The sequence below is a fragment of the Camelus bactrianus genome, chromosome 4 (assembly GCF_048773025.1).
Source record: "Camelus bactrianus isolate YW-2024 breed Bactrian camel chromosome 4, ASM4877302v1, whole genome shotgun sequence".
In the NCBI taxonomy this organism is placed as follows: domain Eukaryota; kingdom Metazoa; phylum Chordata; class Mammalia; order Artiodactyla; family Camelidae; genus Camelus; species Camelus bactrianus.
The window spans coordinates 41,721,590-41,749,588 of record NC_133542.1 but is presented as its reverse complement, the minus strand read 5'-3'; the positions used below and the strand labels follow the sequence as shown (position 1 = coordinate 41,749,588).

The 27,999-nt window shown below is 40.0% G+C and overlaps 1 non-coding gene across 1 annotated transcript; it reads left to right on the top strand.

Annotated features, from left to right (window-relative positions):
- Nucleotides 1-18,573: 18,573 nt before the first annotated feature.
- Nucleotides 18,574-18,649, top strand: TRNAS-ACU (transfer RNA serine (anticodon ACU)). Its single transcript is given in 2 exon segments — nucleotides 18,574-18,610; nucleotides 18,614-18,649. It is a non-coding gene; the product is annotated as a tRNA-Ser (tRNA).
- Nucleotides 18,650-27,999: the final 9,350 nt, after the last annotated feature.

Genomic DNA, 27,999 nt, shown 5'->3' with positions numbered 1-27,999 from the left:
CAATTCAATTTTCAAATATCAATTCAATATTTTTAAATCATGCATATTTTACCCAATTTCCCATTCTGGGCATCATTTAGGAACCATAAGCAAATAAATAAAGCAAAACAAAAAAAATTAAAGAAAAACAGCATAGGAGCTTTCAAGTCAAAAACTGATTCTGGTTTATTTGCATTTACTTTAGTGGGAAAAAATTACGTCTCAAAAAAGTACTGGAAGAATTCAGCAATTCTAATACACTTCATATCAGCCCTAGTTCAAAATATCAACGTGTGGCTCACAAATCTTAGCACATGCTGGGGATGCACATGTTAACGTTCATCAGCTTACTGTGGTCCTTGGATGAACTGCTTAGCCTCTCTGGGTCTTTAGGTTTTCACCTGAATAAAGAGAGGACTTCTGTGTCTAATGCGGCAGATTATTTGTAATTAGCTAAGCTCTGACATTAATATGCTACTGAAAACAAAAGACATCTGTTTAAATAAATTTGCTATCTGTAACAAAATCTCATAGGGAAAAAGGAAGCCATTCTAAGTATCTCAAGCAGAAGGAATTTAATGCAGGGAATCAGTTACATTGAGGACGGAAGAGCTGAAAAACTCAATGGCAAGTGGCAGACAGTGAAGTAACTCTGAGATTAACAACAGTAGGAAGCCACCATCATCCTCCAAGAGTAGTACAACTTGAGGCAACAAGGGAGATGTCCGGCCACAGAAGTAAAGATGAAAAGCCCTGACTTCTCCCTTCCACCCATCAACCAAACTCCCTGAGGTGCCTCCCATTAGCCAAATGCAGCTAGAAAAGAGCAATTTAACAACTGATTCTCAAAAAAACAAACAAACGCCAACCTGACTTGTGGCACTTGTGAATTTCTATAGTTTATATACTCTCACCTGGCCAATTTTTGTGACTCATACAAATCACTGAATGTGAATCATACATCATTATAGTGTTTCCTGCATATGGATATAATACCATAAATAACCTGAAGAGCAAAGACAGTCAAAAAGAAGTAGTAAAATACTTAGAAAATAATGAGTTTGTGGGATATTAAATTATCTTTGCTTTTAAATATAATTTAACCATAAGGTTTTGATAATTTAACATTTAACAATGATGAGAACTGGTGTTAACAACCAGTTCACAGGATTCTGAACATTTAACAATAGGTGCTCACACATTGGTAAGAGCCAGGTCCAGGAAACCCTGTCTAGTTAACAAGAAAGGCTGGAAAAAACAACCCAAAAGTGGTCTACTGTCTATGATACAGAACAGAGCAGAGAAGAACAAGAATGAAGCTGAGGGCAAACAGATCCAGAAATAGTACATTATAAATCGATGCAAGGCAAACAGATTAAGGATTACTTAAATCTCTCCAACAAGAAGGAATTCAGCATCTCTCTAGCTGACTCCTTGCTAAACCCTGGTTTGATGAATCATAATTGGGTTCACAGTATATTTCCAGGAGAAAAGGCATATTGGCTGATCCCAATGTGTCATTTCCAATTTTTTGTCTCTTTGATTTTCTTCTTTTCTATTGTCTTTTGAAGATGACAATCTCCAGAACGTCACAGATCAAGAAGTACAAGATGTACCAGTGGTTTTTGCATTAATGAAATTTTGATCACTTTCACTCACTCACATTTTTTCCGCAAACTGATTCAACAAGATGAGTCTATCGTGGGAGGCCCAGTAACAGAAAGGATTTAGAAATGCTTGGAGAAGCAAACTATATTTCCATATGGTTTATTTTTGTCTTTTACAGACCTTGGGACAGTCACAGCCTCCCTGGGTCTCAGTTTCCTCACTTACAAAATAAGAAATGATGGGACTTAATTAGATAATCTCTAAGGTCGTTTCTGGCAATTAAGTTCCATGATTTTATTATGGCGTATATGAATTCAGTTTCAATACTTTCTCTTCGTTTTACTTATTCCTCTCATTAACTACCCATTGTCACTAGCATAGATTGCTCCCCCATTCGATCAAAAGCCTAAGCCAAGAAGATGTAAAAACAGAAAAAGCAATGAAAGATGAGTGAGAGGTCTCCATGACAATCAGGAACCTTTTCTAAACAGCCACATCTTGGGAAAGCCTGATCCAGCTTATTTTCTGGGAACTAATGATCGGCTAAGATGAGGCGCTGATAAGCCACGGAGGCAAGGACCATTAACACTTGATTGTCACTAATTCTGAGTCAATGTCCCATTTCAAAGTCATTAGTAGTATTAAAAACTGAAACAGCACATGCACACAAAGGAAAAAGAAAAGAAGCATTAGGATATGTTTGACATTAACATTACGAGAGAAACACAGAAGAAATGTCCATGAAAAGCCTTAATTCAATAAACACCTATCCAGAGAATTCTTTGTGTAAATTCCACACAAAGCTTATATGAGACATAACATGAAAAATTAAAAAAAAAAATTCCTCTGCCCTCAAGAAATTTAGATTCCACACATTATGTGTGTGTGGATTTGTATTTCCTTGGCATTGATGATCCTTGCAAAACTTCCAATTTCATTATTTTTAATTATGTAACACAAACCAGCCAGCCGCAAAAGCCATTTCCAAGCACGTTTCATACATCTACTTAAATCTATTTATTCTTTCCATCCTATAGGAAATAAACTTCTATGGATTATCTGCTAAGTGCCAGTCACTGTATTAACAAAGCCAAACATCCAGTGGGAGAACAAACAAGTAAGAAGTCCACTGATCATTATAAAAAGGGAAAAGACAAGTGACAATTTGGTGAGTGCATGGCAAGGCCACCTAATTCAAATCTGAGGGGTCAGAAATCGCTGCAACAGGGGTGGTCTACTGTTCTTGCCTGCACAGCATCCTTTCCTCTCTCTTTGAGTACTAGGACCTAATTTTCCTTTGGAAAATTCTTCTATTTCCCTGCAGTTGGGGAACTGTCCCATTAATTACTGAGGGCAGTCCTCTGCTCAGGGAGTGGATCTGTGACCCCAGCTAGACCAACTGTCACACGTTTTCCCCAGAAATACTAATCCTGAGTAGGGTGATACAAGATCAAAAATAATTGGAGTTTTTCCAATGGCAGAACCTTAAAGAGACAGTACACTGGTTCCTACCACTTAAATTCCTGGTGCTGCTTTCATTTCTGTCCCTCCCAAGCCTGAGATTTTAGCCCTTCATCTGATTCTTTGCACTACTCTGTGCCCTTCCAAACAATTTCTTCTTAGTATATAAGTCAGAGTCTGTTTCTCTTGCTTGCAACCTATATACTCTGATATCTATTCTGGGTAGAAGCTCCAAGCTGAGCCCAGGAGATGTTGCTGCCCTAGCAAAGGGAGTGAGGATGATGGGGATAGTGCATGGTGCATTCCAGAAGAAACTCTGGCTGCTGGAATATAAAGTACAAGATGGAATTTCATGAGAGAAGACAGTGAAGAGTAAGCCCACACAGGGCTTTATAAACATGCTGAGACCAAAGGGAAACCACTAGAAGTCTTTTTAAAGGAGAACGTTTTAGAAAGAGCACTCTGGTATCAATGCAGAGAACAGACTGGAAGCTTCAGGATAGCGACAGGGAAACCAGTAAGACATGTGTTCCAGGAATCCATCCCTGAGAAGATAATAGCTTAACCTGAGATGGTGGGAAGAGAAAGAGAGATGGTAGATGGATTTCTGAGAATTTAAGAACTTAGACTCAATAGGACATGGAGACTGAGTGGATGTTGGGGGCAACAGGTAGGAAGAAATCAAAAATAACTTCCAGGCTTGAGTTTGGCTTATTTAGTAGGTAGCTGCATTCACTGGGGGAACATAAAAAAGGATTCTGGTTTGCTGAGGAAGATGACCAATCCATTCTTTTACATGTTGAGTTGCTTATGAAATATCCAAATAGATATATCAAGTAGGTAGATGGATATATAAAGTTGATACTCAGGCGATATCTGAGTAGAAGAAATAAATTTGGATTTGGGAATCATCAAAATACTATTCTATCAATAGTCGGAAATAAATCTACAAGAGTGAATGAGATCACCTGGGGAGCATACACAGCGTAAGTAACAATGATAGTACGGAACTGATTCTCCATGATACATTGATATTTTCGGGATAGAAGCAAAAAGGACCCAGAGTAGCCATAGACGTCACAGGAGAACTAAGACTGCAATTGTGTGAATGAATGTAAGAGCATCTTTCCAGAAGAGAGATATAGATAATGCTGTCAAGAGACCAAGAAAGATAAAGATTAAGAAGCATTATTGGACTTAACATCAAGTAGGCTATTCATGGCCTTGATTAGAGCAATGGAACAGAAACTGGACTGCAGTAGATTGGGGGAGTGAGTAGATGAAGCAGAGACAGAAGTGCAGACAACAATTCCAAAGAGGGAGCTGCCTGGGATGGGAGAAAGAGGATTTAAAAGACTGTGTTCTAAAGATGTGTCTTGAGTATGTTAAAATGCTGGTGAAAAACAATAAATAAAGAGGAAGTGATTGCAGATACAAGAGAGAGGAGGGTTAATCAATCAACCAAGATCCCTATCCAGAAAACTGGATAGCATGGGATCCAGAACTCCCATGGAAGGGTTACCCTAAACAGAAGTAGCAGCACTTTTTTTCAACAGGAAAGACAGAAGAGAGGAAAGTTATGGAGGTTAATTTACAAGCTTAGGAATGGAATATGAAGGAAATTCTTGTCTAATGGCTCTAGTTTCTCTCAAAAGAGGTTAGAGGGTCATCTTCTGAGTCAGGATTTAATTGTTTCTGTCAGCTTACTGATTATGTCCACATCTGTATTACGTCTGACTTATCTCCTATTTATTGTTGTCCTACATATAGACTTCTGATTGAAGGGAATCAGAATAAAAGCAAAGAATAAACATTGATTCCACAGAACTATGAGAATTCATTTATTTAACCAAAACATGTAGTGTGCCTACTATGTGCCAGGCACTGTTCTAGGCATAAGGACTATAATACTTAGGCAAAGTCTCTGCCCTCGTGGAACTTATAGTCTATGGTTAGCAGACAAATAAATAAAACAAGATGGTTTCCAGGAGTGATGAGAGAATGAAGAAAAGAACAAGGAGCAAGACAAAGAGTGGCTGAGCAGGAAAGAATTTACTTTGACAGAGTGGTCAGGGAAGTCCTCTCTGAAGGGTGGCTTTTGAGCTGACACCTAAAATGTGAAAAGAAAAGGGCCACTCAAAGCTCTAGACTCTAGAGTCTACAGGGAGATCTTTTCTGGCAACTGATGTAAATAAAGTCTTTGGGCAAAATGAACTTGTCTTGGTGGAGGTTCAGAAGCAGCAGCATGGTTGAGGCACAAGGGAGAAAATGAAGCTAGAGAGGAAAGTAAGGACAGATTCCTATCAGGTCTTGAAAGTCAAGATAAGGAGTTTATATTTCCTGTTTATTAAAGCAGGCAGTCACTGGAGGATTTAGGTAAGGAAGCGATGTGATCCGATTCACTTACTCCTAGTACACAATCAACTTAACCTCCATCCTAAAACTTGAGCAGATCCTGTGTCTTAAAAAGGTGAACTAAAACATATTAAAGAGTTTACCATCAATCTGCTTCTTGTGCCTCATGTGCTGAGAACATTCATTCTATTTGGAAGAAAATAAAAGTGAATCCATGAACAAGAGCATGCAGTGTTTCTCACCATCCATCTGATCCCAGCTACAAAGCACAATTGTCATTAGGTCTTTTAACAAGCCGTCTCCTCCTGAATGATATGATAAACTTCAGGAATCATGAGTGGAAAACGTGGTGCGATTTCCATAATCATGAGGACCATCGAGATGGTCTTCAAATTCAAATTTTACCAAAAAGATCAACAGCTTGATAAAGACACTCTAAATTTCACTCCGTATTTTTTATTTTAAAAATTTGGATTCCAAACCATTATGCTTCTTTAATTTTTGTTAAAATATTAGACTTACTCATTTTCATTTAGTATTTAGAAGTTCAATATTTAAATTCTAAAACCTAATGAACGATTAGCATTTTGAGGCATTACACTGAATAGTTATTAAGGGTCCAAAATACATAAATCATTAAAATCACTAATACAATTCCTATATAATCTCATAAAATAGAATAAAAGCCATTGGCTACAAAAACTTCTCATGGCTATATTGTTATACTTTAAATCAATATAAAAGGAAAAGGAAAAAGAATACCATTACAGTCTTTCAGGCTTAATGTTTTGATTAATCACTTGAACAAAGACACTGTTGTCAGGCTGATCTAATTTGCAAATGAAACGAAACTGGAAATACAAATACTGAGTTGGATGGAAGAAGCCAATTCTCAAAACTTGGACAGGGATGAGTCAAATCTGATCAGATGGAAAGAGCATAAAAGGATAGGATGGGGAAGATGTGTCCCGATTAACAGCTGTTACACAAAGTTAAATACAGTGATCTTAGCTGTAAGCCCAGTGATTCAACCTTGTATAAATTTAGCAGAAGAATTTCAGTGTCTCACATAAGGAAGCCAGCGATCTCTTTCTACAGTGCATTCAACGGATCTTCCCTAGAGTATTTAATTTTGTCCTCAGGGACAAATCAAGAATGGTGATTGCAAACTGAAATGCATGCAGACAAGATTGATACTTTGGCAAGAAGTCATATGAGGAAATACAAAGACATCTGAGGTCACTGGGCTGGAAAAGAGAAGAAACTGAAGAGAACTGGATAGTGGCCTTTGCAAATACTACAGAACTCCCAAGTAGAAGAGGGATTAAAATATCTTTTTATGTAGCCCCAGATGGCAGCCCTACAACTAATGGATGGAAGTTACAAGATGAATTATAAATCAGTATAAATAAAAACTTTCCAACAATGAAATATATTATAAAATAAACTAGCTCCCTCAGTCCATAGACAGTCCCCTGTCACATGAATCATTTAAACTCAGATCAGACACCCAGACTGAGGATGTTGTCTGGGTTAGGATTAGATCAGCTGTTGTTTATGATTCTTGTCCATCGTGAGGTTTTACATACACTAGTTAGAGCTTTGTAATTAACATGATAGTGATATCTGTTAAGAAAGGGTTCAAGATGCTACAGTATTTGCTAATTATTTATGGAAGAAGGTAGAGATTGAAAGAGAATGACAGTTTTGTTGCAAAAATAACCAAATTTCCATAATATTCCCCTGTATGTCTTTTGAGAAATTGTTTAAACATCTCTACAATTTTAAAAGTCACATAGGTGATGTGACTAAAAACCAAGCCATGAGTTTAAGTACTGCTTCTTCACAGAGATGTTCCACTCATCATAAGCCTAAAACTTCCTAGAAGGAACTAGTTAAGACCAAGAAGATTCAGGGTCCAAAGCATTGGAACCACTAGAACAAGCCAAGTTTAGGACGTTGGCAACAGAATTCCCAAGGAAAAGTCAAGTTTCTTGCTGGGGCTCTGATGTTCTGTGACTGGTTTGTTTGAAGGTTAGGCCAACCCTGCTGGTCATTCATTTCTAAATTTAGATTACAGTGGTAGAGAGAAATCCAGCCAACAGGGGAGAATGTTGAGAAAAACTTGGTGGATAATCATCTCTCAATGCTAAAAATTAGATAAGGTGTACCACGAAACCTGCTGGTGGAAAGTAACCTTGCGTGGTGGCAAACTCAGGATCTGTATACATTCCTGCAGGAGGGAATTCAAGACAAGTCCCCTCCCCAAACAGTTTCCCTGGCTACTTTGGCACCACTGGACCTCACTGGAGTGGGAGGCAAGTGAACATAGCCTAAAAGCAAAGGTGAGAGCCTGAATGGAAGTAAGAGATGCCCACCTTTCAGAAGACAAACTCATTCACTGCAGAGGGACCACAGGCAAAGTGTTTGCTGCCAAATGCTGTATTTGGAAAGCCTTTCATTGAATGACGGCTTTTATGTCCACTTAATGCTTATATTATAATGGCATCCATCAACTCACCTTTTTTCTGAGAATTTGGTTTTCTCTTTCTTCAACTCTTTTTCATGCATAAGCACAAAATAGACTGTACCCAAGTTTTCCTAAGTTTCCTCCAGACTTGGAGTTTTGACAACATTCTCTCGAGGCTGGCATCACTTATAGATGATTCTAGTCCTTCATACTCATCTTTTTTTAATAAGGCTAAGCTTGTCAAGAATTTTACATCTTTCTTCGATTTGTTCAGCAAGTTTTATGGCAAGCTATTTTCTCCTTCTTACAGAACATCCAACATTTAATTGGTCAACAATTTCTAAACAAGAAGAGAGCTATTTTTAAAAATGTAATGATTTCTGTACCTACCACTACCTTCCAGAACCCAGGGTCAAGTCTTTAGGCAACTCTACAAAAACCCTGTGCACCCTCTCACGGACCAGCCCCAAGTAAAGTTTTACTTCCTCCTGCAGATAGTTCTGGTATCTCCCAGCACACCTCCCAGTGGAACTCTTAACAGATGTCCCTATAGGAGCCATGGTTTCATCAGGCCACAGAGGAAACCCCACCACCACCACCACTGCATAGCAGCTTTCCAAGAACCCAAATCCACACTGACTAACCAGAGCAAACTCAGGGAGGATTGTTTAGAGAGATGTACAAGGATGGAAAAGAATTCATATGCCCACTCTAATGCCTAATGCTCTGTCATTTCTCTCCTTTTGAAATCAGTATTTTAAAGAATATACATAGAGAATAATGTCCAAATCGTAAGTGTATACTTTGATTAAGTATCAGAAATTGGACACATCCATTTAACTACTGCCCTGGTCAAGAAATAGAATAATACCTGCCTCCTTAGAAGCCTTGGTTGTGTCCCTTTGAAACCTCTTTATCTTCTTTTTCAAAGGTCACAAATAGTCTGACATCTGATACCATAGATTTATTTAACATTAACATTTATTTTTATATAACACTTTACTAACATATGCATGCATTTTTGTTGGGTATATTCCTAGGAGTGAAATTGCTGAGTCAGTGGTGAGGTATACTTAAGTAGATATGGCCAAATAGTTTCCAGAGTGGTTGACTAATTTCCACTCCCACCAGCACTCCTAAGAGTTCTGGCTGTTCTACATCCTCTCCAACTCTCGTCAGTGTTAGTATGTAAATGTGGCCTTCCTTGTGAATTGTGATTTTTAAATAGTCACAATATTTTAAATAGGAAAAGGCAATTTTAAATTACAATCTAACTACTAATGAAATTCAGAACCTTTCCATATCTTTACTGGCCATTTGAATTGTCTTTTCTGAAGGGCTTCTACAGGTCTCCCATCCATTTTCCCAGTAGGCTATCTTTTACTGATTTACAGGAATTTATTACACAAACCCTTTTTTGGTTATCTATGTCTCAAGTATCTCCTCCCAAATTGTGGCTTGTGTTTTTCAGTCTCTAAACTGGGACTTTTTATACACAGAAATTCTTAATTTCAATATGAACAAATTTAGCACTTTTCCTTTAAAGTCAGTATCCTTTTCATATCTTGTTTAGAAAGAAGTCTTTGCCTACTCCCAGGTCACAAAGTTATTCTCCTAAATTGCCTTCTATTACTTGATCATTTACATCTACTATCTACCTGGATTGATTTTTGCATTGGTCTGAGGTGGAAGTTAGGTTTTCTATTTTCCTTAGGGATATACAATTGACACAGCACCATTTATTGAAAGCAAATCTGTCTTTTCCCCACAGACCTTAACTGCAAACTCTAACAAAGTCCACATTTATTCATGGTTCTGATTCTGGACTGTATTCTAACCCACTGACATAGTTATTTATCTGTGTACCAATACCATACTGTCTTGATTACTGGACCTTTGTAAGTCTTCATATGAAGTAAATTCATCCCAGTCTACTCAAGATTGTCCCTGCTGTTCTTGGTCCTTTGCATTTCCATAATAATTTTTTAGAATCAGGTTCTTAATTTCCACACAAACACACATTAAAAAGAAAACCATTCTGGGCTTTGACAAATACAGTCTTGAATCTATAGATCAACCTGGAGAGACTGACATCTCATGAGTCTTCCAAATCATGAGCACAATATATACCTTCATTTATTTAGATCTCCAATATATTTTTAATGCTTTCCAAATCAAGGACTTTGCAGATCTTTCATTTCCTCTAGTGTCAGTTTTATAGGTGATGTCTTTCAATAAATGTTTCTATCATATCACTATTTTCAAATTTGCTGCACTAAAATTATATAGTGATGTACTATTTTTTAATTCCTGCTATTGTTCTTTTGTTCTTACTGTCTTTTGACAGAAAATTTGTAGGGGACTTATGAATTAGTCTCCTCAAAAAAATATGTTTGGCTTTGTGATCCTTCTCTATTGTATATCACTGTAATTATTTCAACTATTTGTGAGTTTATTATTTTCTCTACTAACTCTTAGTTTAACTTGATGACTTTTGGGGAGAACATTCTTAGATAATTTACCTTTCGCCACTGCTCTTTTCTAATACAGGCATTTAAGACTATCCATTTTCCACACATGGCTATAGCTGTATTTCCCAAGTTCTGATATGTCATTTTTATTATCATTCAGTTTAAAATATTTTTTAGTTTACATTATGATTTCCTCTTTGACCCATGGATAATTCAAAGTATGTAACATATGCAGTTTCTGTATCTTTTTATTATTGATTTCTAGTTTAATTGTTCTGTGATATTTAAATGTTTTAAATCCTTTGAAGTTTGTTGGGACTTGATTTATAACCCTGTAAATGATCCTTGTGCACTTGAATGGAAATTATATCCTGTCATTTGTAGGTATAGGACTCTATATCTATGTGTATCAGGTCATAATTACTACACATGTTCTTCAAATATTTTATATCCTTATTTATTTTGGGCTTTTTGCTCTTTTGGTTACTGAGACAGGTATACTGAGGATTTGTCTTTGATAGATAGGTAAGTAGGTAGATTCTTATATAAAGAGAGATACAAATAGAGAGAGACCAAAAACAGAGGATATTCAGCATACAAAATCACATACAAATTTAGAATTGTTCTGTTTTTGTGACATTCTTTCTGTATCCTTATATTTTAAGTCTGTCTCTTATAAAGTAGCATATTTCTGCTTTGCCTTTCATACACCCAGTTAACATAAGAGTATTTCACCTATTTAATAAAAGCACTGATATATGTGGATTTAAATCTACCACCTTACTATTTGCTATTTCTTTCTCTGTATGATCATCTTTCTCTCCTCCTTGCTTTATTTCAGGTTGATCATATATTTCATATTATTCTGTATTTTCATCTCAATTAGCTTGTTCAGTATATATTCTTATTCTAGTAGATGAGGGTTTCCCATAGAAGTTACAACATATATCTTCAATTATTGAGGTTTAATATAAATTAGAGCTTTAGTATTTAATTACTATTTTAATATTTTATTTTAATGATACAAAACTATATTTAATCTCTCTAAAATACAGCAGAAATGATATTTTTAGTGAGAGCAATGTGCTTCATTATCCATGAAAGTCCAAGTTTAACACTTTGATATGCAGTAATTAAAATATCTGATTTTAAACTGAAGTTTATTTCAATATTTGGCCATCTTTCTTAAAAAACATACCTCAGCATGATATGTAGATCCAAATGGAAAAGCTCTTCACACTTCTATAATCTGTTATGTTTTTCTATCTCATTCTTCAATAAGGCAAAGATTTGTATGAACACATAGCTAGCACATTTTTCCCCCCTGAATGCAATCATTTCTTTCTACAAAGTAACTGAAAAGCAGTGCATTCTTATTTTTAAAGAGTTGTTCTGAACACGTGTGATATTGTTCAACAAGTCAGAAAAGGTTCTTTTCAATTTTAAGTGTACCGACTGGTTAGACCACTTTCAGTAACAAAATCATATAACAATTATAACCTATCCAAATGCCAATTTTCCAAGTGCTCTTTCCACCACATGAGTGTGTTTTGAAAAGCATTTACTTTCTCATTCACTATTAAAATATCACCTTTCTCTTGAAAGGATCAGTTAAGAGTGTGTATTTTTAAGTAACATATGAAGGAGAGCCACTTGTTATCCTATGAACGGTCCCCAAACTTGGATCATGTGTGTGTTTGTAAAAGAATCAAGTACAACTCATTTTTTTTAAAATTCTAATCAAAGCAGCAATTGCTTTTCCAGAAAATAATTATTTTAAAGAAAGCAGTTCATCTATACCAAATATCTCATTTGATATATTCCTTTTTTATGGATCACTAAGTAGTTGTTTTTAACTGAAAGAGAACCTAATATATACCATATACTGAGATATGATAAAGCCATTCGCACTTTGAGGCAGCTATATATAGCGAACACCCTACATTTGTTCTAATACTTTGTTTCTTCAAACCACCAGCAATGATTTCTGTGGGATTTCCAATAGGATTGGCTGGCAAAGAAATGTGTATTACTGTATTGCCATGTTGTTTGCGATATATAATGTTAAACCATTTTTACCACATCTGCAAGAATAAAGAATTTCCCAATTTGCTGAATCTTTGTTTTTTACTATTAATTTGACCAGTTTATTGACTGTTGACTACATGCCACGTGCTATTCTAGGATCTGAGGGTGCAGCAGTGAACCAAGTAGAGTAATAAATACCTGCATTCAGAAAGCTGTTCTTTAAACCTCAAAAGATGTTTCTTAAGTGTTTAACATTAAGTTTAGAAAGTTTTAGTAAAACATCACATATCTCCTGTTTAAATATCATCTAAAATTCTATAGGTTTTTCTTTCGGTTTGCATTATTTTTAATTGTCTTATTAACTGCTTTGTCTCCCTATTACCATTAATTCCTACCTCAAGGCAGAGTATACAGTTGGAGTGAGATTCACCATTAATAGTAGTGGATAAAAATAGTCCTTTTTTCAGTTTATTACTCATCTGATTAGACTATCATCGTTTTATTTTGTATTGTCACCACCACCATTTTCTTCACATGTTTGCATTATCAAGATGAAGTTTAATTTATCCTGCTTCTATAAATTAGGATCCAAGCAACAAATAAACCCCTCTAGTTATTTTAGCAGAGAATTTAATAAAGGAAATTAGTTCCAAAGGTACTGGAAGACCACAAAGGGAAGAAGAGACACTGTGTCACAGAGATAGTAACTTCAGGAAAACAGCTTCCACTCCTGGGGCCGGGGATCAAAGGGAAGAAGAGAAGCTGAACAGATCTAGAAGTCTGGGGAGCCTGGGGACCTGGGACGCAGACTTCTGAGAAAAAGCCCTGCTGGTTCCTCAGATGCCTCGAGGAAGGGCCCAAGGGTAGGACTCACACCTCTGCCTGGCTGGTGCAGCCACACCTGAGGAGCATGATGATGCTGGTTGGGGAATGTGCGAAGAAGCCGGCAACTAGAACCAGCTGCTATTGGAACCTACTGGGGTGACCACAGCAAAACCAACAGACAAACTGGAAGGAAACTTACTCCCACTTCCTACTTTTCCAGTTGGCAGAACCAAACAGGGAGCACACGGACAAAGCAGAAATGTAGTTTGCAGCCTCCCACCTCCATGTCACAGAGCAGAGTGTAGTACGAGGTAGGAAACAACAGCATAACACTCAGTTGCGTCTTTGCAGAAATATTTTTAAACTCTTTGCTCATCTTGCCAGGGTTATTTGACTTAAAATGAGGTAATACAATTCCTATCATCACACAACTAGACTGCATAGGCTGCATTATGTCACAAAGTATTAGAAGAGGAGGAAAAATGCCTGTGAGCAGCACAGTTAACCTGGGTAGGAAACTCCCACTTGACATACATGACACATGACCATCGGACAAAGGGGCCAAGAAAGGAGCCAATGCCAATCTGGATAATGGATATAAGTAAAGATGAATGAATTTTATTTTTAATAGAGGTATAAATTGAAATTCTAAATATTTAACCACACTCATTGGATGATCATGTGAAAATGGCTGCCCCTCTCACTGGAGATCACTGGTCTAGGTCAAGGTTGGAAAGCAAATGGCTCATGAACCAAATCATGCCAGCTGCCTGTTTCTTAAATAAAGTTTTATTAAAACAAAATTCTGCCAACTCACTTGCATATTGCCTATGGCTGCTTTCACACAATAACAGCAAATCTGAGTAGTTGCTACTGAGATCTTACGTCTTGCAAAGCCCTAAATATATACTAATTGGGCCTTCTGCAGAAAAAGTCATTTGATCCTTGGTCTAGACAGCAATGTTCAATAGAATTTTCTGAACTGATGGAACTATTCTGTATCTGCTTTTTCTATTATGGGAGCTACTAGCCACATGTGGCTACTGAGAACTTGAAATGTAGCTAGTACCACTAAGGAACTAAATATTTCATTTTGCTTTTAACAGCAGCCACATGTGGCTAATGGCTTCTGCATTAGAGAATGTAAGAACAATAAATAGAAATAGGAAAGATGCCTGATCTTGAGCCATCTAGAATTGATTTTTTATTCCACCTCAGTCTTGGAGGAGGTATATTCAGGTGTTCTGGCATTTCTGCATCCCCTTGGTAGACATGACTCATTTACTCCAATACCTAGGTCTTGTCTTCCTCCCAGCACATGGAGGATTATGACCCCTCAGCCCTTGGAAGTTATGTGTAGCCACCTGACTAGTCTTGGAAAATAAGATGTGAGCAGAAATCATGTGTATCACTTCTGGGCCAAAGCACGTATGTGCCAGTGCTCACCCCTCCAGCACACTCTTGCCCAGCTCAGGCAAACCCCAACACACTGTGCTGAGAGGTCAACGTCAGAAGGTAACAGTAGTACCTCTCTCCACCTGAGCCCCTGACTAAAAACCATATGGAAGGCAGCACTCTTCCAAATCTCATTGGACAGGTGGCATGAGGGATGCATGAATTTTTTTGTCTTCAAGAACTGATGCCTGGTGGTGACTTTTTCATCCAGTATAATTTAACCCCAACACTATCCTCTAAGAAAGCATTTAAATGGCCTCAGAAAACCCTCCCTGCCTTGCCTGAAGTCGGCCAAATAAAGTTAGAGACATATTATGGAGACCAGGAAGTCAAGGCTGCAGAGGGGATATTCCATTAGCCCTGAGCTTCTTTAGAAATAGTGAGTTCTCGGAGCTCTGTGCCACTGTGATTTGGAGTTGGCTTGTCACCTCATGCAATAAGTGACTTTTAACAGCCTATTCTTGCTCTTCCAGGCCCCTGCTTCCTTTGTACAGGCGTATGAAGGGAGGCTTAGCTTTGGAGTCAGGCAGACCTACATTTGAGTCCTGACTGCCATTTAGCAGCTACGTGACTTTGGGTGAATCACTTGGATTCCTTCAGCCTCAACTTCCTCTTGTTTGAAATGTGCACAATTACAGCAACTTTTCCTAACTGCCACCAGCATTGGCAATAATTTATAATGTCCATTAGTGCCCCCCCACCCCTAAAAACATTTCACATGCTCTCCAAGCACCACGCCTTTGCCCCTGCTCCTCCTTTCACCCGAGATTCCCTCAGTGTTCCACGTTGCCTCCTCTTAAATGCAAGTCCTTCTTACTCAGCAATGCTTTTTCTTGCTGTATTAATTAACCCTAATGTCTCCATCCTTTGAAATCTCTCAACCCTTGGTAGTGCCTACTCAACTGAAATCTAACTCAGATGCCTCATTCTCAGTGAAGATTCCCCCCCCTCCCATTTAAGGCAAAGCTCGCTCTCCTCCTCCCACCTTATCCCAGCTCTGAGTCCCATGGTACCCAGCGTGGCTTCTGGTCACATCTGCCACAATGGCATGGTGGCTTTCCCTATTCTCTTCACAGCTCATTAATTACAGAGCTGTGGCTATCTCATCCTCACCTCCACATGCCTGACCCTTGTCTGCCCTGTACATGTAGAAGTCCTAGCATATATGAGGCCATCAGTACTCGTAAGCAGCAAGGAGGAAAAGGAGGAGGAGGAAGAGAAAAAGGAGACGAAGGGAAAGGAGGAGAAAATAAAAAGAAAAACTAGGCAGCTCTGACTTCCATCAAATAGAAAATAACCTGGAACGGTAGTTTCCCCTTTCAAGAAAAGTGTAGCTTCCTTTTAAAGTATTAGTTCATAATCTTCCTCACTGAGTCATGCAGAATTTTTAAATGATTTTTTGAGTTGACAGGTAATCTATAAAAGGAAAGAGTTCACTGCAGGTTGATGAAACGTCTTTTCTCTTAGCTTTCATGCCCACATTTTCATAATTATTTATATTCCGTCAATCAGTTAACTATAAAAGGCAATTTAAGAGGTGAAAAAGAATCTATTTGGTTACCCACATTACTGATGCCACCAAAGAAGGAACTGGCAGAGATCTAACAGCTGAGGCCCAGCACTAGAGGAGGAGAGCCTTCATTAAAAAAAAAAAAAAAAAGGTATGTCAAACCTTTTTTATTACAACCAGGCTTTCTCTTTGGGGGAAACAAATGGCCTCAGCAAGACACTATTAAAAATTTTTTAATTTAAAATAGAAAAAAAAATCAAACCCTTTGACATGCAGCTTAAAAACGGAGAGAGTATCATAAGCATTTTTGGGGAGCACAAAAGGTTGGAGCCAGAAACCATCAATTTCTCTTTGCTGCTGCCCCAAATACACTACTGGCCTGACTCCATGGCAGGTACAAAGGAAAGGTTATTCCTCCCAGTAAAGGACATGGGAGTAATGACAAGAAAGAGAAAGAAACTAATACTGGTTATGAAACTCAAGGAAAATCAGTGCTGAATTATTTGTATCTAAGTTTAAATGTTCCCTTGCTGTTTTTAGCTGTCAGGTAGTCTAAAAAGAAAGTCGTAAAACTTCCTCCCTCCAGCCAAGAGGAATGCCTCTCTGAAAACAAAAACAAAAACAAAACAGTGGCCCTTGGAGATGAAGCCCCTGATGTCTCCAAGGTAAGGTACAGAGCTCAGGGTTAGTTGAGGTGGAAGCTTAGATGAGAAGTATTTCCAGGTGGGCAAAAAAAGTCAGCACTATCAAATTGCTCTGGGACAAGAGTAGCCAACAGAAAATTATCTGTCATTCTCAGCAGTCCTTCCATGATTTTTCAGAGGCCAGATGTCTCTCAATTTGTAAGATGGTCAGCAACTGTGTGCAGTCAACCACATTCTCTCCATTCGAAATAATGAAAGAGACTGAAGTTCAAGTGAGAGAGGTCAAACTGAGCCCATTCAGCATCTCGGGAAAACTTCTACTTCTTTATTAAGTGAACTACACAGATTGGGTCTCAGCCTAACCCAGTGACGTTTTTCTGAACTGTCGAAAGTCATGCCGTGCTTGATGGCTAGGATTCGGCATTCAGAGAGGTGAGAGAGAAGCCAAATCCTTGTGACCACAATGCATGGCTCCCAGGGGCCCGAGAGAGATCCTGTGACTTCATTCATCAGTGAAGAACTGGACGGATGGTCAAACAGAACAGAGCACTGTAGGTTTTCACCTCCACAGATATCAGCTGCTCAAATTTTTGGAAGGCTAAGAGTATTATTCTGGAAGTTCTACGTGTAAGCCCTGTGCCTACTGCAGTGAGATCCTCAGACACCATCAGATATGCTAGAGAATCATGGGGGAAATGACTATTTCAGTACTCTCCATTAGGAGGACAAACTGTTGAACGAAAGTAAACTCAAGTGTGCAGACACCAGAAGGTTAAAAAGTTGGTTAAGAACCAAGAGAAGGTTCTCAGTGGAGAGAAATATACCATTAGCTACTCATTATGAAGTGACTAAATACAGTAAAATATAGTAAAATTGGCTGTACTATAAATCAACTCCTCTCTCCCAAAATACAGTAAGATATAAAGTAGAAATCTGATAACCTTTTCATTATCTTCCTAAGACTGATATAAATCTAGCCTCTGTGCTCTGGCCTTGTAATTCATATAACCACACATCCTGATCTGCCTGGGACAGTTTGGGTTCCTGCCTATTGGCCCAGCATAATTATTAATAGCCTCCTCTTTTCATTTTCCAAAGTGACCCAGTTTGGACAATTACATGGTCATACTACTTATTAAGGGTTTGCACTGAATTATACATCCTTTGTTATTTCTTATTTGAAAGGCAAAGAGAGTTTCTCTGTCAAGAGAAAAGTCTCAGCATAATATCATGTTACACAAAAGCCCAAATAGGTTTAGCCTCACAACTAGACAGCAGAACACCACATCACGTGATGCTGAGATTAACCTAATCGAATTCTCCCCAATGCCTTTACCAGTGAAATGTCTCCTGCCAGCTCTCCTGGGTCATGTAGCACTTTTTAATTTGACATAATTGATGTGATCTTGTAATACTAGCCTCAGACTTATGGTAAAAAGAGAGAAACTCTACTGAAAAAGCTCACATCTGCAGTGTACGTGTTAAGTGGAGGAAAAAAACAACACGTGCCATTAAGTCTTCCTTTGAACATCTTCCACGTTTCAAGTTACGCCTTCAAAATTGCTCAAGACAGCTGGGCCTGTTGCCTGTTTTGTGCTAATTAATTTTTGTATTTAGGCCTCTGCTGCTATTACTATTTGTTCGTTGGCGGCTGTCATTATCATAATATTTGTTTTCCTCTCTAAATAAGCTAAATATTAAGATTCTGAACTGAACACAAAACAGTAACATAAAGCTTCTGAAGGAAATGAAAAGAGTATTGTCAGGGGAGGGTATAGCTCAGTGGTAGAGCACATGTTTACTAGCATGCATGAGGCCCTGGGTTCAATCCCCAGTAATTCCACTTAAAAAGTAAAAATAAATAAACCTAATTACCTCCCCCCAAAAAAGCTTAAAAAAATTAAAATTTTAAAAAGAGATATTGTTAAATCATCATGGAATATTTCATTCCTGAAAACTACTTACAAGAACAGATTTTCATAATAGAGTTGAAGGAAAAGAGGACATATCCAAATGAGGCACCTCCTTGACTGGTCATTGGCAGGTAAGGGTGAGGGAGGACACTGAGGGTAAAGTGATAGGATGCTAAGCATGGTTTCCTCCCTGCCAATGGTTAAGGGCCCTCCCTACTCTGTCCAGATAAAGTCTACGGGGGAACCCCAGTCTTGGGAGATGGCATGAGAAAGGACCAAGTGGGGATGCCTTGGTTTTTCTTAACAACCCAATGCTCAGGACCAATGAGATTCCACAACACCTCCCCTGGGTGACAAGACCACACTATGGAGACAGCCCAACCCATGGAAGACCTTGGCTCTAAGAATCTAGAGAGAAATGCATGCCAGGGTCAGTCTTCCAACTCTTTCTCCCCAGTGACAACTTCCACCAAAATATCACCACGGCATCTTGCTCAACCTTGTGCACATGTGGTCTTCCCTCAAAGGTTTGTCATCCAAATTCCCATTGGAGATAGGAAATAATGACAGACCCAAACAATTACCTACTCAATAAAAAATAGAACATGTTAGAAATGAAAAGCTTGTTTTTCATGCTTTGAATGCCAACAAAGTACCATTCTGATTCAAGATTTAGTCTTTTCCTTCGGCAAGATACTCTTTAATTAGGAGAAGAGGAAAATGAGAGAATCCACTGGCATAATTTGAGCTAACCCAGAAGTCAACCCATGAATTGGATAAAAATGAAATAGTATTAGCTTTAAAAAGGAATCGGTCATGAAAACCGCCCCGTGATTTATCATTATTACCATTCATTTACAAGCAGAAGGTCACCCTCTTTCTATCTGCCTTGCTGAGGGAGCAGTCATGATGCATGGTATGTCAGACCCTCCGGAAGTCCTTTTTGGATGTAACATTTGAATATTAAATACAAATTAGTTTTTATTATGGTTGTAGCATATTTTCAGAGTTTTTTTATTCTCAAAAAAAGAACATGGAGTGCAGAGAAGAGGGTTTTCACTCATGGCAAATTCTTCATTTTTCTCATTTCTAGAGATTTGTAACTTTCACCTTTTAAAGAATTTACAGATCTTGATTCTTTTATAGTACTGAAAAGCTTTATCCACACATGCCATTTCTCCAGGAATAATCATTTTTTCTTCTTTCTAAGCACTTCTACAAATAGGAACTCACTTTGACTTCATAATGACCCCATGAGACAGGTACTATTATAAATGGAGAAAACAGAGCCAGAAAGGTTAAATAATCTACCTGAGAGCCTCTGAGTTTGAGTCTAGAGTCAAACTCTTAACTACTATACCAATTTTAGTAATCAGGGAAGGGCTTGACCATCAGAAAGAGGTTTCAACAATGTGCAATATACTAGAGGCAACAATACATAAGAGCAGCTTCAAATACAATTTGATTCAGTTAAGCAAACATTTATCAAGCACCTACTACATGCCAGATAGTGTGTCGTGTGTCAGGATAAACAGACTTATTAGACAAGGGGTATTTGGACTAAATCCATTTGAGAAAGGGAGGAGATGGTGGGGTTTATCAAGCATCCTGGGAGTCGGAAAGGAAGGGACGCAAAGGAAAACTAGAGACATCTTATTATTTTATTAAAACCTACCTTTCCATGACTAATCCCTTTGCTTTGGGCGACAATACACTTATCATAACAAGTTTACCAGCACTGATAGAGAGGAGAGACAGTTCCAAATTTCCACCTGACTCATAAGTAATTAAACACATAGTTAAAAATAAAACACGCCCTTATATCTGAATCCGATTCCCACTGCCTCCCAGTCCTCAGACCCAAAGCACCTCTTCATTTTCAGTGTCTCCGAAGAGAGATGTTTTTCCCTCTCAGCCTTTTCAGTCAAATTTTGTAGACATTCATCAACTCTGGAGTTTCCAAGTCGAAATGTCTGTCATTTAACCTTCATCCTCCTTGAATTTTCATCCTGATAGGTTTGGATTAAACCACAGACTGATAAATGAGCACTGCTTTGGCGACACAAAAGAACTGTCATTAAGGAAACCTCTCTGAAGGTATGAATCAAAGCCAGGGATCTTTTGGGGTTTTTTCCCCCTCTTGTTCACGGATCGCCTGCAGTAATATGTTTTTATTATACTTATTTATTTTTCTCCCTTCTGTTTCCAAATGGTTTTCATCATCATTTCCCGCTTGTTCTTCTAAAAGAATAAAAGTGTGTCCTGACGGCAGACAGCTCTGTGTTTATGGCACTAATGTGGCTAGCAAAGGCATTTTATCAATTTGAATGTAATCCAAGACCAGGAAACAAGGAGGGGAAAGGAGAATGAATGAAGGTTAAGCAACAGGCCCACTGATGTAACAGCATGTTTCACTTATGAAGACTTCGGATAATTAGGGAGGTGGGGTTTTTTTTTCCCTTAAGGCACCTGTTTTGCTAACCTGGAGTTTATAAGAGGGGGCATCCCTTCTATTCATTTAGCTTCCAGTTTTTGGATTCTTTGAGCCACCATCTACTTACACATGGTGTTTGTGGGGGTTTTGGGGTTTCGGTTTTTTTCCCCCCCGGTTTCAGAAGCTCTACAGTATCTTAACCCTTCTCTGAATTTTTTCCTCTCCACTACCAAAAGAAACTAAAGGGCAAAAGAGAAAAAAAAAAGAAACCAGGGCTTGCCTAAGGTAACAATTGTATCAGATGTGACAAGTGACAAGAGAGCATCAGAAAAGATTGTCATGAGCCATAGAAGAAAACAGGGCAGCGTGTCACAGCTGTGCAAGCCTGGTTACTAAGTTTCTCTGTCCACACCTGAAAGAAAATGCCTTTGGAGTCAAAGTAATGCTTTCTTCTCTAATTGATATTAGTTGTAATCCAAATGCCAGCTGTCTAAATTCTCTTGGGCTTTCAGCAGTCACCTGACTATTTAAGGTTTTAGCAAGACTGGCTAAGCTCCCTGTTTTATATAATATGGGAAAGGCAACATCTCCAGATGCATCTGGGAGTCAGGGTGTAGTGGTGAGGGAAAGCTTCCACTCTTCCTTCTCAGCTTCTCCTTCTGCTGAATTCTCAGTCTCACTCAACGTACACCAAGCCGGCCCGTTGTCCTCTTAACCCTTGTTCCTAAAGTCTTGCTAACACAAGCCTGTGTGCCACAAACCTCCGAATTCAGGGAGCAGCAGGAGAGGACGATAAAACCTCGTCCATGGGACTACTGGAAGGGTTAAAGGCAGTAACAGAAAAATACTCTGCGATGCTACATAATAGGGCTATGCAGTAACTGCTTTGGGGGTGGGAAGGTTTAATTTGGAGGGTAAAGTTTAACTTTGTTGGGGAAGGTTATCAGGGGAAGCTATCCTTCATTCAGGATTTTATCATCTCATGGAGAAAAGTTGCAGAAACTTCCTCAGCCTCAATCCACTCTAACAATCCTCCATGGTGCCACCGGAATCTTCTTTGTAAAACACAACTTAAGCCACACCCTTCTTAAACTCATTGAAAGGTACTCAGTCATCCTCAGGATAAAACTCCAGCCACCCTGGCCGACCAGCTTTCGCAATGCATGCTCTTCCATCCCATGCTCCACAACCCTTCTTTCACTCCCCACAACTACTGCTCAACTATCCCACGCTTCCTCACATCTTCATGGGTTTGTACATGTCAATTCCTCTTGCCAGAAGGTTCTTCATACCCTCCCTTCCCCATCCTTTCTCTACCTGGTAAAATTCCACTCATTCTTTGAAATGAATGTCTCCCTCTGACACCCAACACCCACCCACCTGGTCCCCTCTCAGGGAACTGGTGCCTCTGACAAACACTGTTGGGTGGCTCAGGAGGAACAACGAAAGAGTGACAACAGAAAAAGCCTAACGGATGCTACAGTCCACAATGCGGTCGGGGGCAGAGGGCACTAGGCTCAGGAGGGCATCTCTAGGCTAGAAAAGATAAGGAGAGTAGGTGATTACCTACTAAGAAGGAACAGACCACCTGACAGAAGCTTCAAACGTTGACTACTTGCCTGCTGCAGCCACACAAGGTGGGAGCCAAGGTGAGAGCCAAGGGAACAGAAAACTCCCCCAAGAGCCCATCCTTGCTCCCTTCCTTCCCTCCGTCTGTTTAGTGCTGCCCACTGACCAAGCAGAGTTGACTTGCACAAACTGCATTGTTTAATATCCACTTCTAAAACTGATGCTCACTCTAAAAGAGATGGGCTGATTAATGGACTCCAAATATCTTGCACTACACAGCCAATTCCTTTCTCCTGGTTCTCTTCATAATGGATAACCCTTCTTTCTTCAAATGTGCATAAAAGGATCCGTTCCCCACCAGCATTATTTGTAACTGCAGAGCTTGGGGTGGTACCAGATGTCAAAAATGAAAAATGGCGAAATTCAAAATTGCTTCTCCCTTTGTTTCAAAGGTGACCTGCAAGTAGTTTTTTTTTTTTTTTAATGAACTAATTGTAGGATTATATGCTGAATGCCCCAAATGTGGCGAGGGAGAGAAGAACACTCAGCACATACCTGCTACAAAATACTTGGTATTGTTTCAGAGCTCTGCAAGCTCAGACTGCTGACACCCACATTCCCCACTGCCCCACCAAGGAGACTGACACAGATGCAGCCCTCCCACTGGAGCTGTGATAATGAGGCACACAGGACAGTGGTGAGCTGGGCTAGGGACGACCAGTCAGCTTGGCTATGACATTGGCCCAAGTGTCCTCTCAGCCAGCATCTCAACCTCCCCACCTTCGACAAAAGGCAGTCAGCCCCTTGCCTTCATCTCCTCCCAATGAAGACGTGATGGTTATGACTACCCGCTCAACACACACCTTCCCTCAAGAGAGGCTGTCAAAGCTGCCAATTATTTTCAACACTCATTAGGCCCACATGTATTTTGTTTGACTGGAAAAATCAGAGAAATAGGCCGTGAACCTGTTCCTATTTTCCCTTGCTCCTCTGGTTCCCAACACAGCCCAAGACCCGGCTGGCATTGGGAGGATCTCAATGCCAGTCCTATGCTGAGGCAGAAAGATCCTCCTTCAGAGTGACTTGGGCACTTCAGGGATCCACATCCTTTGTCAGATCATCTCTGCTTCTATCCAGGAACAAAATGATGCCAACTAAGGAGTGGGAGTTCCCGGTGCAATGTGGTGTGAGGGAAGTCGCAGAAAGGGCACTCTCTTTAGGTAGGAGGGGGCGCTTTCATTGACTTGAAATTCCACCTTTAATATGAATTTATTCTTATTATTTCCTCTGTTTCCAGTTACCTGGCACCTGTTCAAATGTGCATAACCCTCCGAGGGTAGTGCAATGAATTATTCATGATCTACTATTGCACCTCAGATTGAATGAGTTGTTCGGATTATATTCCAATGAGACGGCTACTTCAGCAGCAGGGGAACAGCAAGCAGGGAAATGGTGCTTTGGAGGTGAAAGAAGTGAGAAGAGCAGGGCGAGCTGCTCCACAATGCTAAGGCACTAACATGATGGATTCCTGGCACTGGTCAATTACCCATTCACTCATTCATCAAATAGGGATTAACTGCCTACCCTGCCACAAGCTGTGCTAGGAGGGGGTGATACGCTACTAAGTGAATGTCTAATCACAGAGACAGCTGAGATCACGCAAATCAACTTGGCCTACTTGAGGTGTCCCCCTCCAGCCAGCACTCCTTAATTATACCGCTCCAGGAGGAGGAAAGCCCTGGCTTCCACGCCTGGGGGTTGCAAGATACCCACGCTGGCCTCCAGAGAAACAGGCAACACTCTGACCATCTGACCACAGCCCCTCTCTCCTCCCAACTGAGTTGTCTCCCTGAGACTGTGAAGACTCCGAACACACCTTTGGTTAAGCAGTGTTTGTGTTCTTTGCCTGCCAATGTGGCAGAGTGTGGGCCTGGCAAAGACAATGAAGAAGGAACACCGCTAATCAAGAAAAACACAAGCGCTAAATCGCTACATATGCTATTAAGTGACTTGATCAGCCCTCCCTGACACAAAAACTCAAAAACAATCAGGAGGACCATGCTGAATGGTCCTGCCAGGACCTCACCTTCATCCTCTCAATTCTGTGAGCTCCTGCGACTTGAGACAGACCCTTGGGGACTAAATTCCATCCTTTGCCCTCCCCAGTCCCTCCCCTGTGGCTTGCTAGACCCAGGGGCTTTTTCAGACTCTGTTTTGTTCAAGTGTTCAATGTCCCAAAGGAAAAGGTTGGTACTTGGGGGTCTTTTTTAGGTTTTGTGTTCCCATAAAGTAACAGCAACAAAAGCCCAGGTTTGGCCCTTGAGTTAAGTCATTTGGGTCCTGTCACATGCACATAGGGAAACTAGCCACTTGAAGAGCTGAAAGCATCAGCAAGTTGTACCCCCGGATTTAAAAATGCAGAGCTGGTACCTTCATGTCTAATGGAAACACCACGCTGAACTCTGCTTTGGGAGCTTAAGACAGATTAAGCTACTGCTGAGGTCTTACCCAGGCAGAATCCACCTGCAAAATGAACTACAAGTGCAAGCCATTCACAATCAGGTAATTCCCATCATAAACCTAATGAGAAAATAACTCAGAAGCCACCAATGGCTTTTTCCCAAAGAGATGAGTAACGCGGAGAATCCTTGGCTGTGAGAAGAGCAGAAGAAATTAACTGCTGAAGCCTTCACAGCACGATGGAAGCCAAGAATTATCCCTTGGATCCGCACTTATAATTTACAACAGCTGCCTCCTTCAGACAGGCCAAAGTGACTCTCAGCAGCGCACAGAGCACAGCTGATCGCAGCGATGAATCTGGAGCCAGGTCAGTATGCAGCCACAGCTCAGAGGACGCACTGCCTCCGGTGACCCGCATCACTCAGCCTGCAGCCCTGACCGGAGCCCTCACCCCTGTGGTGGGCACTTACCTTACAAAATACAATGCCCCGTTCTCCATGCTATTGTCATAATAACTCTAAAAATTCCACTGGGAGAGGGCTGAAGCATAGTCTATCCACTGACACTCTCCAGCTACTGGAAACTGGACTGTCACCAATGCATCACGGGAAGAGCATCTTACGCCCTTTTGTGAACTCCTAGCTGGATGGCAATAGAGGGGACAAGAACCTGTTGGGAGGGTCCCTCCAGGTCAATGCCTTGAAAGTCAAGGCATTGAAAAAAGAATCCAGGCAAACAAGCAAAGAAGTAGGACAGAGGAGAAAACAAAATGGGAAAAAATAAAACCAGAGAAGACTAAGACTAACATGCCAAAGGTATATTAAAAATAACTGTTCTAAGGGGGGAAAACTTACATAACAGAGACTCTGAAACGCATGGTTTCTCCTAGTAATAGGTACAGGTTTTATGTAAAGGAGAGCTTAATCTTTTGTGAAACAGAACTGACCACTTACTTGATTGTTGGTCCCTAAAACTAATGTCTCTATCTGAAGGACAGCGCTTAAGGCTATACATAGACTGAACTGTCCACCAAACCATTTCTACTCATGAACTTACAGTATCCAATGCTGAGACTTCTATTTGAGAAGGAATGGAAATTTAGTAAGAGTAAGATTTAAACAACAGAACGTGAGTGCTGAAAAACAGATTGTTTTTTAAGTTGTATTAAAGACTTGCAGTCAGTCTTCACATTAACAGTTCTCAAGAACTGGGCTGCAGTTTGGTTGTGGGTTCTCAGCAAAGAGACCGAAGGGCATTGTTACTGAAAATGCCCAATTCTTGAGTCAAGCGCCCCTGAAGAGGCTAACACACTGTGATGATCTCATGTCTGCTTGAAATTCCAAAATTAATCAGATTATTTATTTAAAGGGCCAGCTACTCTTAAAATCAACGTCCCTAAAATAGATGAGATACAGTTTCATCAGTTATTTACACCATTCTAAGAACTTGTTAGTTAGGTCCTTTTCTAGGAACAAGCACTAGTAGGAAAGAGTGCGTGTGGTCAGCAGCTTCTCGGGGAGGAGGACAAGGGCATATGTCAAAGTGAACCAGCTGTCCCTCCAAGGGCACTGTGTTTTCCTGAGGCGACTGCATTAACACAGATAGACTTAGGTCGTATTTTAGTGATTACTTAATACACCAAAACCAAGGAGCAGGTGATACGATGCTACACAGGATGACCAACTTTCCCAGCTCCAATGGCCTCGTATCCCATATATTCTCCCTCCTTGCTCCTGGACTGATCACATCTTGGCAGCACAAATAGGGAGAGATTCCAACTGCCCAGAACAGGAGCTTAGACACAGATAGAGATATAAATACATAGATACAGAGACATATATGAACTGCCTATGTGATACTCTATGAATAATTTTTGGTCCATTTCTGCTATTGTTAATATTTATTCCTCCTAAAGGCATCTCCTTATGTACCCACAATGAAATTACACATTCTTGCCTAACCCCCTCAGCTCAAGCTTTTTGCCTTTTACCTAAGAAGAAGTGTAACCCATAACCCATATGCCAACAATCTCTTTCACAATAGTTTCTAGGCACAGGAATGAGACAGCCTTAGAGACCATCTCTAGGGCAGGATGGACTAGCAAACCTGAGATTGTGCAAGACTCAACCCCAACAGCAATGGCACTCACAGACCCGCAGGACAATCTCCAGTTCCTTTCACATTATGGGCAGTTATGGGCAGTGGGGGGGCAAGGGGAGGCGTCAAACAAAGACCAACAAAGACCACATGCATTCCCAATTCCTTCACCTTGAACTGGGCCAACCCCTGTGGACCTTGTACAAATTCATAGGAGGGAGAGGCTGGACCTCTTGCTGTCGATAAAACAAGCGGCGGCTCCAGCATTAATTGGGAAGGTTATATTATTACCCTCAAATTTACAGAAAAATCTTTCTTTTCTATTTCCTAAAAGAGATATGAGGTCGAGGTAGCAACCCACAATATGACAAAAATTTTGCATAGCAAAAAAACCACCAATAACGCCTTCCATGTACTCTATCAAGACCCTTTCTCCCCACAGCCTGTTCCTCCTCTCCTCCCGACAACTTTCCCAACATCACTGCCACCTTCAATAACCACCTTGTTCCTATCTCACACTTTGTTCCTTCTGCTAAAATATTAACTGCTAATTAAGGTGTCAACTGAGTATAATGACTTCACATGAACACAACTGGGAGCACTAGCATTTTTTAAAATGACTCAAAAAGATAACCGCCTCCCTCCTGTTGATGCCTCTCAGGGGGCTGTCCTAAGAGCAGTCACCACCCCTGCTCTCCTCCACCCCTCGTAAGGAGTAGA